We start from the raw sequence: 5,983 nt of genomic DNA on the forward strand, positions 1-5,983 counted from the left end.
TCGTTCACCAGGAAATTACATTGGTCAAGTGTTTCCTGCAACGTACACCGGAAGAAACAATTTGAAGATCACGTGGTTATGCCCAAATGAGAAGACCTGTAGCCCCCCCCCCCCTCCTTGCATAGCCGCGTAGTATTCAAATTATTTTATTGTGTAAATGTTCATGTTACAGGTGTCACATATTTATGCAGCCGTATCATGTTCTTTCTGGTGAACCCGCATGTCGGCCTCAACGGCGAGTCTGCTTCCACAGACGAAAACACATGCAACATCACAAAATAGATAACACACTTTATATCGAATTGTTTAATTTTCAGAATCATTTTAAGTTATCATTTGTATTTTAATGCTATTTCTCAAAGACGAAAAAAGTATTCTCTACTCTGTCAATTTGTCGAAACAATTTTATGCTTCTTTAAGGTACACTTTTACTTTATTTTTGACGAGTATTAATGCAGACTTCATACGCTACAGGTCATTCATTTCTATTATATATATAACATATAATAAATGATGTCTAATACATATGAGCCGCGTCATGACAAAACCAAAATAGTGGGTTTGCGACCAACATGTGTCCAGACCAGCCTGCGCCTCCGCGCAGTCTGATCAGGATCCATGCTGGTCGCAAACCCATTATGTTGGTTTTGTCATGGCGCGGCTCAATTATGTCGGCTTACATTGTCTTTGCTGGTAGCACTTGCAGGGCGGCATAACCAGTGTGACCAGTGTGGTTTCTCTCATGCGCCGATAACTCTGACCCTTTCCAGAAGTTTAACAATGTAGTGGCAATCTATCTTGAAAAGAATGTCAATATTTAAAGTATAATTATGGAATTGTAAACTGAATTACAACTTTGTTATTTTACAGACCAAGAAATAAAACACAATATGACTTTATTGTAGACACAATTTTAAAATTTTCCAGCCACTAAAGTCGATCATTTTTGGATTTCAATAACTACACACCTTTCTGTTTAATTTGTTTTTACTTCTGATAAATTGGAGAACAAAATCTAAATGTAAATATAAAAGCTTATGGACTAATTAAATTGTTTGTGGCGTAAACTTGACGTAGAAATGAAGGAAATTTATGGCATAATTCGCGACCATGGCGTCCTTAAACATGTACCGTTAATTACATAATTATGCTATAAAAACAACTGATAAGGCATTCCTTATTTTGAAATAAAAGAAAACATTTGATCATGAAATTGCTTGTTTTACTTATTATACGTTTTTACTCATTTTATATGGCCTTCTACGATAAAAGATGTCAATATTATATTATCGTTGATTTTATGGTTCTAATGAAGGAAGAAAGCTTATCTTTATTCATTTTGGTACACCATTATACCGTCTCGTGTGGATTACTAAAGCTGCTTTTGCAATTTTCTCACAATGCAAACAATGTTCTCAAAACTTAAAACACTTGGTATTGATATTTGAAGAAAGTGACTGTGCATATGATAGGCAATGTCTAGTTTTGGATTTAGGAAAGTGTGTTTTTTTTTTTTGTTTTTTTTTTTTTTTTTTTTTTTTTTTGCTGAATGACAATAAATTTTGAACTATGTTAAATTCCCAACATTCAGCAACACTCTTGTCCTTTAATCCCTCAATGAAACACTACTTACGGTAATTATACAGTATATACAAAATGATCGATTTGTTAAAAGATACATTACTAGTTATCGTAGTATGCTGTAAATTTACATATATTAGGACTGATATTCGGAATCAGGAATAAATACTTGACTTAGTTTCGGAAAGCAAATTTAACCAAACCTTCCTATAATTGTGCCAGTCATTGTGCAATATTCTTTCTAAACATTGAAATTAAATGTTTAAAGTCTTTGCTGACCTTTGGCTTTCTTCATTTTTGGAAGCACACACCATGACACATTGAAATAAGTAATAATTTTGGCAATATATGGATAGCAAAACGGATATAAGTATGGGATAACGTCTTTTTATGAAATGTTCAGACAAAGAATATTCGGGAAGGAATTCAGTTGATGTCATAAACTAGAATACATGTGTGTAATACTTTGCGAAACATTCATAGGTCTGATTACACCCCTAGACACTCCCAAGAAAGTGAACAGTGAAACATTCGACCGATGCACAGGAGAATAAGGACTGATGTGATATTAGCATATTATTTGTATAAATAACTGTATAAATTAAAGAAAATTATTTAACATTCTATCTGCATAATTTTTTTTTTGTTTGCAACTTAATGATTTTCAACAACAAAATGTGCACCATGCGTTCAATAGGCTTAATATTTGAAATGACCTTTTATATAAAAATATATTGTAAAAGTAAAAAAATGCTGAAAAGGGTTTAGCTAAATAGTTTGCAAAAATAAATCTGTAAAAAAATACACGCTGTAATGATAGCACATGTGATATATAGATGGCATTAACTTCCTAGTACAAATCCATAAAGATCGTTGCAAATGAAACAAAGGGACAGACGATAGGATTCGGAGCACTGACACAGGTAAACTTTTATTATGTTAAAAGTTCGTAAACGCTCAAAACATATACGTATATATAACTTTATTTATGAAATACTATAAAAGTTTTTCGTTGGATTTGACTATAGTATGAGTAAAATGAAGAAAAAATCAAGTACGATATTTGTTTTGTTAATTGTAAACATGGAATAATGAAACGACATCCATTACAAATCACACACTTGTCTGGTATTGTTTATATGTATCCAGGGAGCGACAATCTTCATATTTGCTATTCTTTTTACTTCCTCAAAAGGCAAACGGAACTTTCGTATTAGTATCCGTGTGGAATAAAAAAGGAAATGCATAAATGTGATCAAAATACATTATCCTAACAGAACAAAATACTTTTCTTCTCAAACGTTCATTTGCAAAACTGGTTATTTCCAAATCATTATATACATTTATTAACATATGTTTCATTTTCTAGTCTCAAGAACCTAAAATATGTCTGTTCTTTCGCTTACAATCATGGTACTCCTGCCCTTAGTGATTGGAGAGGTAGCACCATGTAATACTTACGGCAAGACAGACGGTTGCAGTATTCCTGGTGACCTACCATTCTTCTATAAAGGAGCATTCAGGTCTGCCTGTAACCGACATGATGTTTGCTATGCATGTGTAAGTTTCTTTCTTGTCTTTTGTTTTACATAAATGCTTTTTGATTTCATATCTATATAACTGTTATTGTTGTTGTGTTTTCATAACTACATAAAATCATACTGTAACGATAAATAACGACTTTGGGGTGACATGTATAAGTGTCGTGTACTATAACACATAAGCTTAAACCAATATTTTATCAATAAATGCCTCTAAGTAAATAACTTGGGTATTCAGACTAAGAAATAACTTTTTTTTCCGCCAGTTTAAAAATGGTATTTTGTTACAAAGACTATTTATTTTTTAAGGGCTATGGATCAGGAGTGTCACGATCTGTATGTGATAGGAGATTTTACAATAATCTCCTATCTCGCTGCCAAAGGGAATCGTTTTGGATGAGAGAATTTTGTCGCAAAATCGCTGAAATCTACTATAACGCTGTCAAACACATTGGTCATGAATATTACGATGTTCCATCACTAAACTGGTGTAGAAGTTCATGGGTCCCAGGATGTATGTAACGCCAATTCAAAATAATGATTGACGTTTGATATATAATTTTTCGTCATTATATATCTTTTCATTTTATAATTTAGTGACAAATGAATGACATTATTTGCCGGTGTGTTTAATCTCGTTTTCCATAGGTAATTTTTTTTTATAAAATTAGTGTACTTATTTATAGATTTCTAAACATGTATATGTATGAAATTAATTTTAACGCAAACATTGTACAATCTTTGTTACTTGTTCTACTAGCTCAATTTACTCAACATGAACAATTAAATGTTTCTTTTTCTCTGGTTGATCCGGTTTTATTACAAGAAAGAAAAATAAATGATTCAGTTGTCAAATACCATATGCCCTTGTTTCAAGTTCCTGCTCCCATAGATAGTTTGCTTTCCAGTTGCGGCCTTTTCTATGACAAAGTTAAATGATATACACACTTATATTAAGAGACTGCGAAAAAAGTGGACAATGCCTTGACATTAAGTATAGAATGTGTTTTGTTTTGCGTGTATGTGTGTTTGTGCGTGCCTGCGTGTGTGCGTGTGCATAACTTTCCCGTCTAAGTTGAAATTAATAGTGAGTTCCCACATATATCATTCGAATATCAGTTGATATAGAAAAAAATGTAACAGGTTGGTGTGTGTGTTGTTCAGTTCAACCAGAACCATATGAAAAATATTTAACTATTGTCGATAATATTTAATGCATTAAATCAGAGAAAAAAAAAACGAAATCCCCGAAGAACGCTTGTAACGGAAAAATTAAAAAGCCGCAGAGTCTGTTCATTAAAGGTAGTGCACGTGGCAACTGTTAGCTACCATCCACGCCCCAAGCACCAGATTTAGCAGCATTCGACATTTAAACATGAAAATGATGGCATGTTGAATTTAGAGACATTCGCAGAGCGTCAAAGAATCAAGAAATCAGGAATCAAGCCTTGTCAATAGAACTATATTGTATCTGGATTATTTTATAATTGAAGTTCTCATCTTATACAACTTGTGCGTGAGTGAAAATAGGGTCATGTTCTATTCTGATAGATGTTGTACTATTCTCGAGAATAATTCAGTTACCATGAAGACGTCTTAATTCATGAGCAATTGAGAGGGTATTTGTATCGATTCGTCATGTCATAGAAACTTTGAAGGTCAAATTTGGTATTATACATCTAAATGGTTTAAAACTTTATGTTTCTGTTTGTTTTCTCAACCCTAACCACCGTAAATAGTTTGATATTATTGGAAATGTCCGTCTTTCAATATTGACAAAAGCATTTTTCATTTAAGGAAATAATTAAAAATATGTTCCGACTTAAAAGGGAACAGTGCAGGCCAAGATATCCGTGCCGGCTGATCTTGGTCTGCTCTGCTCACATGTGAAGTAGAATCGATTGCTGCTAGCAGGCTACAGGGGCCCTTGGTTAGGTACACTGTGTCACATCATTATTGGAGAAAAGCGTTAAGCCTTTAAATCGATGCGTAATAGATAAGCTTGTGAAGGATTCTACATGAGATTGGTTGATTATCGATTTACTTAAGTTACCAATTAATAAGAGATGAATGAATTGATTAAATATTCATAAAGAAATCCAATCAAAACAGTTCATGTGAATGGTGTTTGCTAGTTTGGTTTCGTGTATATTAAGATTTATTTAATAAACTTATTTTGAGCATTTGAAGAAGACAAATATTTTTTGCGTCGCAAACATACAAAGTTCTTCCTGTTGCCGATTTTACAACTCTCTTTGTTACAAAGATAATAGATTACAAAGAATATCCTTACAAATAACAATTTAACATTGTTTTCAACTGAAACATTTTAGATTGTTATCATGTTTAAACTTGGAAGAAAGAAAAACGAATAGAACTGAAACATAATAACAATAAATAAACCACAAACATCATACATCGTTAGTTTACTTTTTTAAAAATGCCTTTATCGTAATTAACTAAGTTATACTTAATGTTCAGAATGATGTTTAAACTTGTTTACTTGTTACTTATTAATACATACTAATATGTACTATATAAACCAGTATAAACGCTGTGTTTTTTATCAGTTTTTGTGTTGTATCATGTTTTAGTCAATGTCAATAGGCTATTCATCTAGCTGCTGATTGCATATTAAAACGGACTTAAATTTGAAATTTAAAGTACTTAGTCTGTTTTAATTGTTATGAGGAACATTTTTTCTTCTTTCCGATGCTGTTAAGATTCATCCATCTATATATATGCCGGTTTCTTGCTTTGTTTTGTTGTCGGCTAAGCCACATGGGTCATGCAAAAGTTATATAGTGACTTTACAGCTTAACAATCGGAACGTCCTCGGCTATTATCTATAATAACCTCGG

The 5,983-nt window shown here is 32.5% G+C and overlaps 1 long non-coding RNA gene across 1 annotated transcript; it reads left to right on the forward strand.

Moving 5' to 3' along the window:
- Positions 1–2,444: 2,444 nt before the first annotated feature.
- Positions 2,445–3,982, forward strand: LOC132719273 (uncharacterized). Its single transcript, XR_009624196.1, has 3 exons — positions 2,445–2,504; positions 2,951–3,141; positions 3,432–3,982. It is a non-coding gene; the product is annotated as an uncharacterized LOC132719273 (long non-coding RNA).
- The last annotated feature ends 2,001 nt before the right edge of the window (positions 3,983–5,983 follow it).

The sequence above is a fragment of the Ruditapes philippinarum genome, unplaced genomic scaffold (genome assembly GCF_026571515.1).
Source record: "Ruditapes philippinarum isolate M1 unplaced genomic scaffold, ASM2657151v2 ctg5797_1_1_1_1, whole genome shotgun sequence".
Classification (NCBI taxonomy): domain Eukaryota; kingdom Metazoa; phylum Mollusca; class Bivalvia; order Venerida; family Veneridae; genus Ruditapes; species Ruditapes philippinarum.